The sequence below is a fragment of the Phocoena sinus genome, chromosome 5 (genome assembly GCF_008692025.1).
Source record: "Phocoena sinus isolate mPhoSin1 chromosome 5, mPhoSin1.pri, whole genome shotgun sequence".
Classification (NCBI taxonomy): Eukaryota; Metazoa; Chordata; class Mammalia; order Artiodactyla; family Phocoenidae; genus Phocoena; species Phocoena sinus.
Window position 1 is genome coordinate 75115790 of NC_045767.1, and position 18862 is coordinate 75134651.

The following is an 18862-nucleotide window of genomic DNA, read 5'->3' on the forward strand; positions in this document are numbered from 1 at the left end:
AGACAAATACCGTATGCTAACACATATATATGGAATTTAAGAAAAAAAAATGTCATGAATAACCAGGGGAAAGACAGGAATAAAGACACAGACCTACTAGAGAATGGACTTAAGGATATGGGGAGCGGAAAGGGTAAGCTGTCACAAAGCGAGAGAGAGGCATGGACATATATACACTACCAAACGTAAGGTAGATAGCTAGTGGGAAGCAGCCGCATAGCACAGGGAGATCAGCTGTGTGCTTTGTGACCTCCTGGAGGGGTGGGATGGGGAGGGTGGGAGGGAGGGAGACGCAAGAGGGAAGAGATATGGGAACATATGTATATGTATAACTGATTCACTTTGTTATGAAGCAGAAACGAACACACCATTGTAAAGCGATTATACTCCAATAAAGATGTAAAAAAAAATTTAAAAAAATATAATCACATGTGCTAAAATATACATGTGCTCAAAGAGATAGAGGGATATGTGAAAGGATACATAACACAACGTTCATGGTAGTTAATTCAGGATGATAGGATAACAATTTTAATCTTCTTCTTTTTGCCTATTTATATATTCTAATTTATCTTAAGTGAACAGGTATTCTCCCTTTTTCCTTCCTTCTTTCGTTCCTTCCTTCTTCCTTTCTTTCTTTTTCTCTCTTTTTTTTCTTTCCTTCATTCACTTGTTCAACAAATATTTGTGGAAGGCTCTCTGCATTCCAGGCACTGTTCTAGATTGGGAACAAAACTAACAAAAATCCTTGTTCTCATAGAGCTTATGTTCTAATAGAGGGGACAGACAGACAATGAATCACATAAATAAGTACACAGTAAATTTGACTGTAATCATGCAATGGATAAAAATAAAACAGGGAAGGGACATAAGGAGTGCCAGGGCAGGGGACTGTGATTGCAATTTCAAAGAGGGTGAGTCAATGTTGGCCTCAATGAGAATATGACATTTGGGCAAAGACTTGAGAGTGATGAAGGAGACAGGCAGTTAGAGAAGTGGGGAAAAGTGTTCTAGGCAGAGCGGAGATGAGCAGAGGCCTGGAGACAAGAATATACCCGGAGGACTCAAGGACAAACAGAGAGGCCCGGGTGGCTGGAGTAGAGTAAGAGATGGGCAGAGAAGAGGAGATTAGGTCAGAGATGTATCAGGGGCAGTAAGGATCTGCAGGCTGCTGGGAAGACTTGGACTTTTCTGAGCAAAATGGAGTATATAGAGGGTAAGTGTTTTTGGCGGTGAGGTGGCATGATCTGACTTATTTTCACAGGATAACTCTGGTTCCTGCGTGGAGAATAGTTATGGGGAAATAGGCAATCACAGAAGCAGACAGAACAGTTAAGAGGCTACTGAAATAACCCAGGCCAGAGAGCTAGTGGCTTGGACTAGGGAAAGGCTTCACCTATGCGCTGTTGATATTTTAGGCTGGATAATTTGTTGTGAGGCCTGTCCTGTGCTTTGAGGGGTGTTTAGCAGCATCCCTGGCCTCTACCTACTAGATGCCAGTAGTACCCTCTTCATTGTGGCAGCTGAAAGTGCCTCCAGATGTTGCCAGATAGCCACTGGGAGGTGAAATTAGCAAGTGTGGTTTGACAACCTCTGGACCAGGGTGATAGCCATGGAGGTGTGAGAAGCCATCAGATTCAGGATTTGTTGGGTTTAGTCAGAGAGAGAGGAGTCACAGCTGACTCCAGGGTTGTGGCCTGAGCAGCTGGAGGGATGGAGCTGCCATTGACTGAGATGGAGGAAGACCATCAGTGAAACAATTTTGAAGGCAGGGCTGTCTGGAGTTCACATGAGAGGTCCGGACTGGATTGAAGTACATGTAATACTCATTGCTTATATAATTTTAGAAGGGGCAGAAAGGAGTTGATGGTTAAGATCATGGAGGTATTAATCGTGTGACAATGGCCACAGGGAAGGAAGCATTTCAAGGGGTCTGGGGACGTTGTGGTCATAGACTTATTCTGGGAGGTCAAGCATTCTCCGATTGGAGACTTAAGAGTCACATGTATCATATCTCAGTGAGGATTAGTGGTTACTCTGCACTTTAGGTTCTTTCTGTTAGGAGAGGTCACCAATGTATCTCTGAAACTTTAGGACCAAAGCAATGACTGTGGCCACACCTCTACTCCCCACAGCCTTGGATCAATATTGAATTATTTACTATCGTACTTTTGCTTTAATTATTCAATGTTTGGTTTTACCCCAGCAAAGAGAGCAGCATGGTTTGGAGAAGAACCTGGCACCTGAATACCTTGCATATCTGATTTATCAAACTGAAAAAAAATCCATTCTCTCTGGTTACAAAAATTCCATTGTGCTGTACCAACAATTCGTTGGCCACAGCCTGAGCTGAAAAGTATTTGCTAAAGTACAGCTATATATAGAAACTGCTTATCTGTCTGAAGATATAAACAACTACAGGAAGTTTGGAATATGTCGCTAGGAATGTTCTCTTGGTTTCCTCGTCACAGAGTTTCTTGCCATTCTGTAGGGAATGTGTTGCTTTCTATTTGGTATGTGGTTTCTGCTGCTCCCTTCTTCCTAAACTTTCAGCAGACGCTCTTCCTACGTCACTGCTGAAGAAACTGCTTAAAAAAAAATGGCGCCCTGTTTTCCAATGAGTGTGCAGATTTTGCAAGGTCTAGGAAGACAATAAAATCTCTCTATTTCAGAAAGTAGGTGGCAGTGGGGATGAGTCAGGAGGGAGAGAGAGGAAAAGCCCTGACTTTAAATTAATGAAAATTCTGAGCTAAAGCATTTTGTTTTCGGCTTCCCTGGTGGCGCAGTGGTTGAGAGTCCACCTGCCGATGCAGGGGACACGGGTTCCTGCCCCGGTCCGGGAAGATCCCACATGCCGCGGAGCGACTGGGCCCGTGAGCCATGGCCGCTGAGCCTGCGCGTCCGGAGCCTGTGCTCCGCAAAAGGAGGGGCCACAACAGTGAGAGGCCCCCGTACCACAAAAAAAAAAAAAAAAAAAAAAAAGAATTTTGTCTTCACTTTATTTCTTTTAAGTAAATATAATAACAAAAACTAAACTGATAAAAATTCTTTAAGTAGAAGTCCTGCTGGAATACTCTTTAATAAGCGTGCGAATGTGTACACATTCTCACATATATAATGTGCACATATATATAATGTGTGCACATATACAGTGTGTGCACATTATTGCTAAAGTGCTTTTGAAAAACATTCTGCAAAGAGAATTTTTCTGAGAGTGTCTATGTTATTAACTAAATTGGTACATGGAAAAACCGCAATTTCACAAAGTCTGTGTTAGTGGGTTACAATCAGTGATGGTGATTTTCCCTCGGTGTTACAAGGCTTGCCCACTTGTCTAATTGAGGTGATCCCTGTGACAGGGGATGATATTTTAAACATAAATTAAGGTTAAGAATAATAGAAATAATTAATCATAAAGGGTTTTTTAAACTTTTTTTTCAAATTTATGCTATAGGTCCATTAAATCATACATTTATTTTACCTTCTTAAATTCAGATAAACTAAGCATTGCTCTGCTTTTTGTTTTTTTCATCTGATCAAAGAAACACAGGTAGAATTGCTTACATTGTATTCAGGGTCTAAGAACTGAGGTCTTCACTTCCTTACCACATCCTTAGCAAAACCACTGCCTAGATGGCTTCCTAATTCCCCCAAACCACATCTTTATGGACATTTAGGAGACTTGTAGAATCTGTGCAATAGAACTTTCTGCAATGACGGAAATGGTCTACATCTGTTTTGTCCAATGGTAGCCACCAGCCATATGTGGCTGTTGAGCCCATGAAATGTGACTAGTGTTGATGAACTAAATTTTTAATTTTAATTCATTTTAATCTTAATAGCTACATGTAGCTAGTGACTACTCTACTACACAGCACAGATTCTAGGCAGTGTACTAAAGAAATAGAATTCTATATAAATGTAACATCATCCTTTCCCTCTTTCTTCTCCTCTCCATCTCTGCCATCCTTCCATCCTTCCTTCCTTAAACATGCTATGATTACCTACCACATGCAGGCTCTGTGCTTGGTACCAGAGAGTAGATATTAAAGTGATTTCTCTGCCCTCAAGGAATTAACAAAGGTCGGGATGACAGTGACAGGTTGTAGGAAGAACAGGTGTATAGTCAGAATCCAATAAGCATGCAGGTGTGGTTCTCTTCTTCAACTATATCTACATCACAGGTACCCATTTTTGCTAAATGTTATTTTTTTTAATGTTGAATATTCATCAAAATATTCATCAAAAGTAGCCCAGTGAGGTTTATCAAGAAAACTAAGTGAAAGATGGATGACTTTGAGATCTTAGGAATGTGGAATAAAGAAACAGACATGGGAACAAGAGGCACTAGGGATTAGTCAGGGAGAGAAGGGGAAGGGGAGACTCTGGCTAGAGGCATAATGTAGTGGTTTCATTATTTATTTATTTATTTATGTATTTATTTTTGGCTGTGTTGGATCTTCGTTGCTGTGCACGGGCTTTCTCTAGTTGTGGCGAGTGGTGGCTACTCTTTGTTGCGGTGTGTGGGCTTCTCATTGCAGTGGCTTCACTTGTTGCAGAGCACAGGCTCTAGAGTACAGGCTCAGTAGTTGTGGTGCACGGGCTTAGTTGCTCCGCGGCATATGGGATCTTCCCGGACCAGGGCTCGAACCCGTGTCCCCTGCATTGGCAGGTGGATTCTTAACCACTGTGCCACCAGGGAAGCCCAATGTAGTGGTTTTAAATGAGTGAGGATGGAGAAGACCAGGGAAGAACTGGTGCAGGAGGCTTCAGAGCATGAGGATGGAAGAATCTGGAGAAAAGCATGAGTGCCTGGGTCACAGTTTGTCTTGGCTTAGGAATTAAGCCTAGAAACCTAGTCAGGAAGGTCTTTGGCTCTTCTGTATACACTGTCACCAGAAGAGTGTTCTGATTGGACCCAGAATAGCCAGGAAATAAAATAGAAGCTAATGACATGTTGGCCCGCCAGGCAGAAGAAAGCTTGGGTCATGTTCGTGATTGTCCCTGGAATGTACTGTGGGCTCCAACTGTGATTAACTATATATATATAGTCCCTGCCTCAGGACTTCCAGTGCTGTCCTTGTTCTTTATGCTCCAATGGCTGTCTGAGTGTGACGTTTCCAATGAGTCATCTCTGAAGAGGACAAGCAAACGATTCTGCTTTGAGCACACATTTATGGAATGAGGGAATAAAAAGAAAAGACCTGGATTCCTGCGACTAACTAAGTTAAAGATTACACCACCCAGTACTTGAGCAATGGTTATGAAAGAGGTGGAGGGCCTAAGTCAACAGATGTCCTGTTGAAGTTTTGCTGGAAACCAAGGGTTCTAGTCATCATTCATTCATTGTATTCCACATCCATGTATTCATTCAACTAACATCTGTTTAATATCTTTACTATGCCAGTAACATGGACACGGTAGGGAAGAAGACTTATGATATATTGGGGGAGATAGATGTTAAGCAAATAATTATAAAATCTAAAATAATTGATTTAAATTTTTAATGTCAGCTCTGAAGAAAAGTTACAGGGTACATTATAGAGAAATTGGATCTAATCTGGGAATCATGGAAGGATCGCTGAGGAGGTGACATGTTAGTTGAATAGTTGCTCAGGCCAGGTTGGAGAACAAGGCTTTTTAAGCAGAGGAAACAATGCACTGTGCTCTTTCTTCTTAGCCCCTTTTGTGACTGGCATTATGTAGCCATTTCTTTAATTATTTGTTTACAATTCTGTCTCCTCATCTAGACTGCCCCAGGAGATCAGGAACTGCATTGGTCTTGGTCACTGCAGCACCTTCAATGTCCAGCCCAGTGCCTGGCACATATCAGGTACAGTAAAAATTTATTATCTATAAAAATTTATTATTATAAATAAATAAAAATTTATTATCTATAAAACATGTATCACTTGTATAGAAGCTCAGAAGTAAGAAGGGATTTGGAGCATTTAAGAATCTGAAAGGAGGCTGGTGTGGGAAAGCATACAGTGAGGGATGGAGAGGTTCAGATAGGGATATAGAAGTTATTCTGGGCCCTGTAGGCTATGTGAAGGATTTGGGGACTCTGTCCAAAGACAAGTTGGGAAACTATAGAAAGGTATTAAGTAAAGAAGTGATGCAATCAGATTGCACTTTAAAAATATTTGTCTGCTTGCTGTATGAGGAATAGATTGGAAGGGAGCAAGGGTGGACACAGCAAGATTAATTAGGATGCTTATGTAGTGGCTCAGATGAAACATGATGGTGTCTTGGACTATGGAGATGGAAAGAGAAATGGATGGATACAAGAGATCAACTAAAAAGACAAATATCCTGATTGAAAAATGGTCAAATGATCTAAATAGACATTTCTTCAAAGAAAATATGCAAATGGCCAATAAGCACATGAAAAGATGCTCAACATCATTAGCCATCAGGGCTATGCAAATCAAAACCACAATGAGATACCACTTCACAAACACTGGGCTAGCTAGAATAAAAAAGACAAATAATAACATGTATTCATGATTATATGGAGAAATTAGAACCCTCATGCACTGCTGATGAGAATGTAAAATGGTACAGTCACTTTGGAAAGTAGTCTGGCAGTTCCTCAAAAGGTTAAATATGGAATTCAATATTACCCAGAAATTTCAATCCTAAGTACAAAGTCAAGAGAAATGAAAACATGTCCACACAAAAAGCTGTACACACATGTTCATAACTACATTATTCATAATAGTCAAAAGCGGTAATAGCTCAAATGTCCATCAACTGATGAATGGATAAATAAAATATGGTGGAATAAGAGTTTTCTACCATATTCCCCCCACAGAACACTGATTTGGACAATCAACAGGTGAGAGAGACTTTGGAAGCCCAGGAGTCCGGCAAAGAAGTTCCAGCACATCAAGATGCAAGGATGGTTCAACATTCACAAATCAATAAATGTAATACACCACATTAGTATAATGAAATATAAAAATCATATGATCATCTCAATAGATGTAGAAAAAACATTTTAAAAACCCAACATTATTTCATGTTAAAAACTCACATGGTGGGCTTCCCTGGTGGCACAGTGGTTGAGAGTCCACCTGCCGATGCAAGGGACACGGATCCGTGCCCCGGTCTGGGAAGATCCCACATGCTGCGGAGCGGCTGGGCCCGTGAGCCATGGCTGCTGAGCCTGTGCGCATCCGGAGCCTGTGCTCCGCAACGGGAGAGGCCACAGCAGTGAGAGGCCTGCGTACCGAAAAAAAAAAAAACAAAAACAAAACTCACATGGTAACAATAGTTAATACAATTTTATTGAATATTGAAAGATGCTAAGAGATTAAATCTTAAAAGTTCTCATCACAAGAAAAAATTTGTAAGTATGTATGTTAGCTAGACTTATTGTGGCGATCATTTCACAGTATATACATATATGTTGTTCACCTGAAACCAATAAAATGTTAAATGTCAATTGGATCTCAAAAAAGAAGACTCAAAAAATTGGGTATAGAAGGAACATACCTGAACATTATAAAGACCATATATGACAAACTCACAGCTAACACCATACTCAACAGTGACAGGTTGAAAGCTTTTTCTTTAAGATCGGGAACAAGGCAAGGGTACTCATTCTCATCACTCCTTTTCAATATAGTACTGGAAGCCCCTAACCAAAGCAATTAGGCAAGAACAAGTAACAAAAGGCATCCAAATCAGAAAGGAAGAAGTAAAATTGTCTCTGTTTTCAGATGATATGATCTTATAGATAGAAAATCATTGATTCCACACACATCCAAAAAAAAAAAAAAAAAGCCAAAACCAAAAACCTGTTAGAATTAATCAACAAATTCAATAAACTTTCAGGATACAAAATCAACATACAAGAATCAGTTGTATTACTATACACTAACAATGAAATATTTTAAAAAGTAATACAGAAAAGAATTCCAATAGCTTCAAGAACAATAAAAAACTTAGGAATAGATTTAACCAGTGAGGTGAAAGTTCTCTACACTGAAACTATACAACTTCAATTAAAGTAATTGAATAAGACATGATTAAATGGAAAGATATCCCATTTTCATGGATCAGAAGAATCAATATTGTTAAAAATGTCCATACTAAAAATGTCCATACTACCCAAAGCTATCTATAGATTCAGTCCAATCCTCATCAAAATTCTAATGCCATTTTTCACAGGAATAGAAAAAAACATCCTAAAACTCATATAGAACCACGAAAGAACCTGAAGAGCCAAAGCAATCCTGAGAAAGAAGAACAAAGCTGGAGACAATACATGTCCAGATTTCAAACTATATCACGAAGCTATAGTAATCAAAACGTATGGTATTGACTTTAAAATATACAAATAAACCTATGGAACAGAATTGAGAGCCCATGCATATATGATCAACCAATAGTTGACAAGGGAGCCAAGAATCCTCAATGGGGAAAGGATAGTCTTTTCAATAAATGGTGTTTGGAAAACTGGATATCCACATGTGAAAGAATGAAATTGAACCTCTGTCTTGTACCACTCACAAAATTAACTCTTAATGACTTAAATGCAAGAACTAAAACTAAAACTCCTGGAAGAAAGAAAACATAGGGGAAAAATCTCCTTGACATTGGTCTTGGCAATGATCTTTGGATATAACACCAAAAGCACAAGCAACAAAAGCAAAAATCAGCAAGTGGGATTACATCCAGCTAAAAACCTTCTGCCCAGCAAAAGAAACAATCAACAAAATGAAAGACAACTTGCACAGAAAATATTTTCAAACCATCTCTCTGATATGAGCTTAATATCCAAAATATATAAGGAATTCATACAACTTGATCGCAAAAACCCCCAAATAATCCAATTGAAAAATGGGCAGAGGACATGAATAGACATTTTTCCAAAGAAGATTATGTACATGAAAAGATGCTTAACATCGCTAATCATCTGGGAAATGCGAGTCAAAAACACAATGAGGTATCACCTCACACCAGTTATAATGACTATCATCAAAAAGATAAGAGATAATAAGTCTTGGCCAGGTTGTGGAGAAAAGGCAGCCCTTGTGCACTGTTATTTGGAATATAATTGGCATAGCCACAATGGGAAATATTTTGAAGTTTCCTCAAAAAATTGAAAATAGAACTAGCATATCACCCAGCAATCCCACCTCTGGATATATATATCCAAGGAAAAAAGATATATATCCAAGGAAATGAAATCACTATCTGGAATAGCTATTTGCATCCCCATGTTCATTGCAGCATTAATTACAATAGCCAAGATATGGAAACCATCTTAGTGTTCACTGACAGATGAATGGATAAGGAAAATGTGGTATATAGATGTATATGTGGAATACCATAAAAAAGAAGAAAATCCTGCCATTTTGACAGCATGGATCAACCTTGAGGGCATTATGCTCAGTGACATAAGTCAGACTGAGAAAAACAAGTACTATATGATCTCACTTATATGTGGAATCTAAAAAAGAAAATGACAACAGGAGAGAAGGACACAGGAAGCAGAGGTGGGAAAGCATAGAAGAGAAAATGAAAGTAATAAATCCAAATGCTTTGAAAGTTGTCTCTAAGAGCCCCAGGAAAGTGTACCCTCACATGAAGCCTGTAGTTTGGGCACAGAAGTTGAGGTTGTGAGGAAATCCCAGTAATAGCTACAGCTTGGTTATTTAAACTATCGTTCACTGAGGGGAACAATTTCGAGCTTTCCTGGAAGCACTTCAACTTTAAAGACACTCTTATCTGCCACGCCATTAGGGGAACCAGCATGGCAGCCACTAGATTCACTTAATAGACTTTTGTATAACATTTATCAACATCCATATAGCAGCAATACCATACAGAAATGCCAGCAGGGATGTACAAAGCATGGAACTAGTGAGAGTGAGATCAATGGGAAGCATCAAGGAGTTGAAGGCTCTTGATATGTATTAAATAATAATAGCTTCCCCCAGGGTCCCCATGACATGGCAGATGAGAGGGTCTTTAAAGTTTAACTGCCCCCACCGGAGAAGCTAGACAGTTTCATCCCCAGGGCGAACAATCAGAGAAGGGACAAAAACACTCTTAGGCGGGCTCATAGATTAAAGAGACATGTCTACCTATGAGTGGCATATGTGATAGGTTTGCATTGGTTAATCCCTTTTCTGTCCTGAGGCCTGGGGATGCTCTGTGATGTTTACATGACTTGAGAGAGGGAAGAGTTAGAGGCTCCCAGAGAAAAGCAGCAGGAATTGGCTAAGTCAGCCCATGTCTGGATGCGTAAGTGTTGGACTCAAGGGTGAGTTATCAGGGGGCCATACTTGACCATAGATCCAGACCACATTCTCAATGGCTTTAGTGGTGATAGGGTGATATTCTGATCTCCATCTGCTCAAATAAGGTCACTATCTGAATATGGATGGAAAGCATGGGTGTTATTTCTTGGGCTTCCTAAAACCCCACTATCTGTTGCGAGAACCCGGAACCATGAGATATTGACAAGGTTAAGCATTTGGAGAGCAAAGTAACAGTTGGAAAGTGAGGTTTCTGAAGTTGTATTGCTTTGGGTAGGTGCAAGCCTTAGGCTTAGTAAGTGGGATTTCTACCCGGGTGGGGCATTTGCTCCTATGGAAACTATTCACAGGGAGTGGCTGGTTTTGTTCTGACATGGGTCTTAATGGCCACTTGCTTTTTCAACCTCACGGTGCTGAGCGCTGCCACTTGACTTGAAGCTTCGCATGCACTGCTTGGCATAGGCCCTGGTTTGTGGGCAAGGCTGTGTCAGAGATTAGGTCATTTTAAGCATGAGCGGGCAGGACAATATTTGCTGCTTTTATTGCATTTCTCAGCTGTGTCTACAGGCAGAGTATTCAAACTGAAGAAAAGAAAAAAGCTGTTTCATGCATGCCATAGAACACTAAGATATGACGTAATGGCTTAAATTGTTAGTGTCAGACCCAGGAAACAATGTGACAGAAGACACCCCCAAATCTAACTGCCTTCGGGTCCCCAGGAGGCAACTGGAGGTGTAACTTACAACTGTCTGGCTTGTCAATTGGTTCCTAACATGTGATTTCATACTGACTCTGGACTTGTTGATTATATAAGCTCTGACCATGGCTTTAGATGGCTTCACCATAAGCTGATAGGTTTTGTTGATAAGCAGACCAAAAAAAAAAAAAAAAGGAAGAATAAAGAACCCTCATTATAAAGAGAATACGCCATCCTCTTGAGATGAGGCAGAGAAACAATTAAATAACACTATTGCACACTCAAAGTCCAAGAGGGCAATGAAAAGGACCCATGTCTGGAACTTTCTGTCTCTAGAAATCAGATTGCTCTGAAAATTAAGGAAGAACTAGAGTGGCATGAAAAATATGCCTCCTTCTTACCACCAGGACAGGAATATAGGTGGAATGAGAGTGAAACACAGGAGAGCAGGTTGATAAAGCTGGAGGAAGAGAAAGCTTTCCTTAGGAGGAAGGGTGCTATATTTCAGATACAGAAAGAAAGATAACCCAGAAGCCTAAGCTAGAGAAACAGGAAGGGGAGATGCATATAGGTGTGCTGACTCTTAACAAGGAGTTAGGAAGAAGGAGATGCTTCAGTTGTCATAAAATCTGAAGACATGGATCGGAGATCAATGAAATCTAACAGATGAAGAGAGGCAAGAGAAGTGTCCAGAATGGCTTCTCCAGAAGGAGCTAAAATGTAGAAAAACTGGGAGGAAGCAGTCTCTTAGAGATGTTGATAGAACCCACAGTAAGAGCAATCAGGGAGCCAACCTTGCAAATTGAGACAACTATCCAAAGTCATTATATAATATGGGGAGGAGAGCTGACTAGAAGCATCAACATAAAACATCATAGTATTATTGGGTGTGCACCCATGATTAATGCAAAGAAGCGTGCAGACTGTACCTGTTACCTGGGGATTCTTGACCAATAAATTTCTAGAATTACAACATTAAAGGAAGACCTAGCAAAGATGGGACTTACCTAAGGGAGGCAGACAAGCGTGGTTTAGATGTTAGTCTGATAGGTCTCCTGCGTCACTCCCTGAGTAGGTCGCCCATCCCTACTCAGGGAGTGACAATGGCCAGATTTGAACAATAATTGTTTTTGCCAGTCTTACAACTCGCTAACTTTATGTGTCTCACCTTGAAAGACCAGATGTGAGAAATTTGTTAGAAAACATAGTAGGGGCCATGCAAGAGAGGAAGGAAGGAAGGAGGACACTTGAATCCTGCAAATATGCTAGGTCTTCTCAGGGAAGAGGAAAGGGGAACTGCTCCAAAAGTAGGTTAAACTGTTAGAAATTCACTTCTCTGAGAGGAGCAGGGGAATAGTAGAGGGAAATGGAACATGGTGTGTGTCCCTTGGCTTCAAGTAAGGACAGAGCAGGGAGCTATGGTCCTTGAAGCCTGGAACCATTAAAGTTTGAGGAAAACTGCATCCTGGGAAGCATGCAGCAGAGGTTTGGATCCTCACTCACTGCCCCAGGGCACAGGTTCTGGATTCAGCTATGGCATGTTCAATTCAGGGATCTGCCAACGGTAGTTCTTCACTGGAAATAAACGCGAAGGTGAGGGGGACAGCTCCTCAGGAAGCAGGTTTTACCAGCCTCAGCAATTCTGATTGTCTTCTAGATGATTGAAGCACCATGGTGACCCAGTATTAACTGACTACTCACAGTTCCAGGAGAATCTGGGGCCAGTGTCCTACCCTCTGTTCATGATGGAGATGTCGACACACAGGACTCAAAGAGAAATGGACGCAAACAATATTCCTTTTTCTCCTCAGATATCAAGTCTCTGCTATGGTCTTTGGCAATATCACACACTAATTCTAGAAACCTACTTTTTCCTGGAATAGCTCAGAGTGCTTTTGTTTTTTAATTTTGTGGGTATAAAGCTAGTGTTATAATAATTATATGTCTTATTAAATCTCTGGATTCTTTAGAAAGATGACATTCAGGAGAGACTTTGAGCCTTGAAGAAACTATATCCATCCCAATGAGAGGAAGATACAAGATAGTTGTAGAAAGAATTGGAACTGCCTCCCACCACACCCACTTTTTTTTTTTTTTTTTTTTTTTGCATTAAGAACTCTGATTTCAGCTCGAAAATTTTGGACTTTGGGCTCACAAGGACAACTTGTTTTGCTTTAAAGATGGATTACTTTGGATTTTAATCTGCAGGAGGATTTAGTCCTTGGACTTATATTTCTCCCCAAGAGTTTGGTAATAAAAAGACATTTTTATTATTGGAATATCTTTACATTGTCAATACATCTAATTTCCGAACCTTGGATGAGCTGTATTGCATGACATGTTTTGCTATGGGAAATAGAAGAGAGTGAATTTTCAGCCTTCGATTGATGCACTATTTGATCCTTGGTTCAGGTACTGGTTAGATCCATTTGTGAACTTTCTGGTGGCAAAATCTGTACTCCCACCTACAGATGCAGAGGATCCACTAAGGAACGATGGCAAGTAGTACCATTGAGGTAGACCTCAGGAAAGTGGAAAAGGACTTTCACCAGGACACAGTGTGTTCCTCCTCCCATGCCTCTGCTCTGGAAACTTCCACTGAGTAACTTTCCTGGCTCTTCTCTGTCCTATGTGAGTGGTGAATTTGGAGCAGGATCAGTTTCCTTCAGCTTCTCTCTCTTGGGCTCTACCTGCCTGCAGAGAGGGCACACTCTGGAATGGATGCCCAGCTACAAACTAAGTGTAGTGGGGCAGGCCCTGTCCAGCAGGGGATGCCGTGTGGTCCAGCACTAATTATGGCTGATGGGTTAGTTGAATTCAAAGAAGCAGAATCAGTTAGTTCATTTGGCAGACATGGGGTCATATCCTCCAAAATTGCTTTTGATCAGCGATCTCCATCTGTCTGACTTTTGTGTCTACCCATTAGTTCTCTTTTCTACAGAAAAATCATAGTGTGTACATTGCAGTATTGACTCTTGCAGATTCGGCTCTGACTCATCAAGGAGAAGAACATGGAGATTACAGTGAAGGAGACATTTCCAAGGTTGTATCCAGCCCAGAGGTTCTTGGTGGCAGTAGAGGCAACCCTGATGACTAAAAGAAATTCAAGACTCTCATTCTAGAACCGGTAAGCATAAGACACATGTGATATTGTGATTTATAATAAGAAATATGTAATTGGTCTTCGTCCCCATTTCTGGCACAGAAATCCTTGGAATTTCACTTGAAGAGAGTGATAAATGTCTTCTTATTATGTTAATGAAACGACTTTTGGAAGGCACCTAAGGATAGGAGCTGGTTGCCAGGAGAACCAACCAAAGTGACTGGAGGGTTGGAACTTTCATTCCCACCTCCCTGACCTCTGGGGAGAAGAAAGGAGCTGGAGGTTGAATTGATTGCCAATGGCTGATGATATAATCAACCATGCCTATGTAATGAAGTCTCCATAAAAACCCCAAAGAGACCCTTTGACCTATGGGGGATCAGAGCTGTCATGGTGGCATCTCCAGACTCTGAGTTTCCAGGGAAACACGATGAAATGACTCCCATTCCCACTCCTAATTTTGAGCAAAATGCACGTAGAAAACCCCCAAATTCTTCATTTTGTAATTGTCTTACAAAGTCTACTTTTTATGCCAATCTCCATACTTCCTTTCAGCAAAATTGATTAAGAGAACATTCATTTCTTGTGTAGGCTGTCTTGCGGACTGTATATGCCCTCAGGCTAGGTTATTCTAATTTTGACTAAACTGAGAAGATTGGAATCTGGGAAGGAGAATGATATACCTCCAGGTGCCCACTCCAAATATTTGTTCCTTACTGTACAACTAGGAGATAGTATGTTCTCTCCCCCAACATGTATATGTGCTGCCCACGTCCCCTCCCCAACTCAGTCTTAGGGTAGGTGGGACATTCTAGTCAGGTCCTGCAAAGATGCTCTTTGTCAGAAATGCCACATCCCACACTGTGTGCTATTTCTGTTCTGCTCTGTAATGGGGTTATTTCTCTATAACAGGGTGATTTCCCTGAGAAAAAAAAAGCTTTTCTGGACCCAGGACGTACACAGGATCCAGCACTGGGCTGTTGCTGTGGGCTGAATTGTGTCCCCTCAAATTCACATATTGAAGCCCTAACCTCCCAATGTGATGGTATTTGGAGATGGAGCCTTTGGGAGATAATTAGGTTTAGATGAGGTCATGAGGGTGGGGCCTGCATCTTAGGATTAGTGCCCTTATAATAAGAGGAAGAGACACAAGAGCTCATTTTCTATCCTGCCATGTACAAGCCGGGAAGAGAGGTCTCACCAGAAAACGACCATGCTGGCACCCTGATCTCTGACTTCCAGCCTCCAGAACAGTAAGAAAATACATTTCTGTTGTTTAATCCACCAAGTCTATGGCACTTTTCTGTGACAGGTCTGGAAATCTAATATGGTCCCTCATCCAAGTACGGTTGTCCCCTGAACAGCACGAGTTTGAATTGTGCAGGTCCACTTATATGCAGATTTTCTCAACAGTAAATACTATAGTCCTACATGATTCATGGGCTACAGAGGGCCTTCTGTAAGATGCTCAGATTTTCAACTGTGTGGAGGGTCTGCACCCCAAACTTGAGTTGTTCAAGGGTCAGTTGTACTTCTGAAGCCCAAGCACATTCCTGTTATTGGAGTTCATGAGACAACACATTAGCCTGATGATAAATTCTTATTTTATCCCAAGCTATTTTGAGTTGGGTTTTATCACTTGCAACCAAAGGAGTCTTGATTAATACAGTACTGATAAACAAGAAGGATCCAATCAGTAAAGGAAGGAGGGAAAACACATTCTGAAAGTGCAGAGGCACAGAAGACCAAGGATGGCTGGCATGTGGGGCTTGAGGAGCAGGCAGGAGCCAGGTCACAGAGGGTCTTTTACACTATAGCATGAGATCTCTGAGGTAGGTAAGCACTCACTGAAGTAGCCTAAGCAGGAAATGAGATGATCATATTCAGATTTTTGAAAAATAACTGACCCCAGGAGGATGTAAACTGGGAGGAAATAAGTTAGAATGCAATACAGGATTCTACATGAGAAATGATGATGCCTGAACTAAGAGTCTAACCATAGGGAGATGGCCAGATTCAAGGGCACTATTAGAAGGCAAAGCTGACAGGTCTTGGTGACCATTTAGTGCTCAAAGGTGAGAGGCAGGGAGAAATCAAGGGCGACTCCCAAGTGTCTTGCTCAGGTGATGAACGGTGCTGCCTATCGTGGGACAGAAGCTGCAGACAGAGGGCAGGTTTGAGAAGTAGATGAGATGGTCTTGGTTTGGCATGTGTACCTTGAGGAGCACTTTGGGGACTTTTGCTACGAAGTTGTTCAGTATAACATATGAGGCTGCAGCTGTGGAAAAGTCCAGGCTGGAGGGTAACCATGGGCACAATGAGACTGTCCAGAGGGAGGAGGGAGGAGAACAAGAATGAGAAAGAGGAGCCTTAGATGAGACAGAGAAGAGGCGGCCACGGGGAGGAGGAAAAACAAGAAATAGAGGTTTCAATGGGGAGGAGTTGTTCAGAAGTGCCAAGGACAGCAACAGAGCAAGCCAAGTAAGGATGGAGGAGTTTCCACTGGCTGTCAGAGGACCGCTGGTGACCTTGGAGAGGTAGACCCCTTTCACGGAGCACAGAAGGGTGAGGCAGCAGGGGTCCAGGTATCATGGGTTGAGGGATAAACAGGGGAGTGGGGTCTTGGGATAAGACAATGGCAGAAGTGAACGTGGACAGCTCCTTGGAGAAATTTGGTTGTCAAGGGAAGGAAGGAGATGGGGGCTAGAAGGCTGTTCATATGCTGAAAGAACATTTGTTTGTTTGTTTGCTTAGCCAAGAGTATTTCAGCATATTTTTAACCTGAGAAGATAAAATTTGTATAGAGTATTTGAATGCAAGAGGACGAGGATGATGATAAATAACTTATAAATAATTATTGCACACTTGCTAAGTGCCACACAGTTGGTGAACACGACACACAGGGTCTTGAGGATTCTACATGCTAGCAGCTCAAAATTAAGGAGGTGGAGTAGTGAATAGCAGAGGACACGGCAGGGAAAATGAGACTTGTGCAAAGGGAGGAATTCCAAGTTCACTGAGGGGAAGAAGGAAATGATGGATGGGGATACAGGTAACTTCATCAGTGCAACAGCAGGAAGTTGATGGTGCCTCTGCTCTTCTGTGAAGCAGGTGCTGAAGTTATCTGTTGCATGGAGGATGTGATGTGCAAAGTTTGAGAAAGGCAGAGTTGGAATTCTTGAGAGGTGTGGGGTAAGAAGTTGATTAAATGACACAGATCACTAAAGAGACATTTGCAATAACGAGGGCCTGGCTGAAACAAATGACCGTAAATGTGTAATGTCCCAAACTCATGAAGTCATTTGATTTTCTCCAGCAGAGCCTCCTTACCTGGTACAGGCTCTGAGAAGGGGGGCCACTGACTTGCTGTGTGCTTGTGTTCCTAAGTTCACTCATTTTAATCACCACCTCGCTGGTTCAATGGTGGATGCCTAGAATTTGGCATTGAGGATTTGGCAAGCAAGACCAGGGTCCAGGGAAGAGAGTGCTGTGATGGACTAGCAACGCCTCCAGGGTTTTTGTTTTTGGAGGCAAGAATGTCACATTTATGGTGACTCTGATCCAAGTGACCCCATATCGTTTTTCCAGCTGAAAAAACGATAATGCGTGTGTCAGGACCCCTGACGACATTGATGCCCTGTGAGCTTACTATTACCATGCAGCTTGGGTAATATTTTGAGATATTAATTGAGGGGTTTGTTTTTCTTGATCTACTGTCCCCTTTTTCTTTTTTCCTGTTTAAGCAAGTAGCAGGCCCTGTGCTCACCATCTTGGGGGACATGTGTGTCTAGCAGGAGAACAGATAGCAAGCAGGTCTTTCTGCCTTTGTTTTCCAAAAGCCTAAATCCTTGGAGTAAGTGGATTGGCCTGTAAAGACAAAGCATCTTGGCCAGAAGAAGGGGAAAAACTAAATGTGTTAGTTTCCTAGGACCGCCGTAACAAAGTTCCCAAACGTAAGTGAATTGAAATAGTAAAAATTTACTGTCTCACGTTTCTAGAAGCTAGGAGTCCAAAATTAAGGTGTCAGAAGGGCCAGGTTCTCCCTGGTAGCTCTAGGGAAGAAGGCCTCTTCCAGCTTCTGGTGTTTGCTGGAATGCTTGGAATTTCTTAGCTTAGGGACGTATGACTCCAGTCATGTGACTGTTTCCTACCTGTGTGTCTTCACATAGTCTTCCTAGTGTGCATGTCCATCTCTGTTTCCAAATCTCCCCTTCTTATAAGAAGTCATATTGGACTAGGGCCCACCCTAATTACCTAATTTTAACTTCATTCCCTCTGTCAAGACCTATCTCTAAATAAGGTTACATTCTAAGGTACTTAGAGTTAGGATTTCCACGTACCTTTACGTGGGGGACACAATTCAACCGAAAACACTGGGGTACCATCCTCCAGCTCTGTACTGATTGGCTTTCTGGCATAGTGGAAAGGGTAGCAATAAGATCCAAGAGAGAAGGGCTTCAATGATGGGGCATCCAGTTAGAAAGACCATGGGCCCTCCAGGAGCTGGGGTGGCCAGGTCAACAGGGCCACCTTAATGCCCATCTGTGTGGACTGAGTGCCTTCTCCATGGACCCCCATGTGCCCTGAAACCCTGGAGCACAAACATGGTGGAGAGGGTGCTTATCTCACAAAGAAATGAGGGTTATCCTTGACAGTTATGACAGATAATTTAAAATGTTATGTTTCTTATACAGTTAAGCTTGTGAACCAAGATTTATGCCCACCGCACCTGTCGTTGACATGCCCCCCAGCAGAGCTGTCATTACTGCCTGTACCTCTTTTCACCCA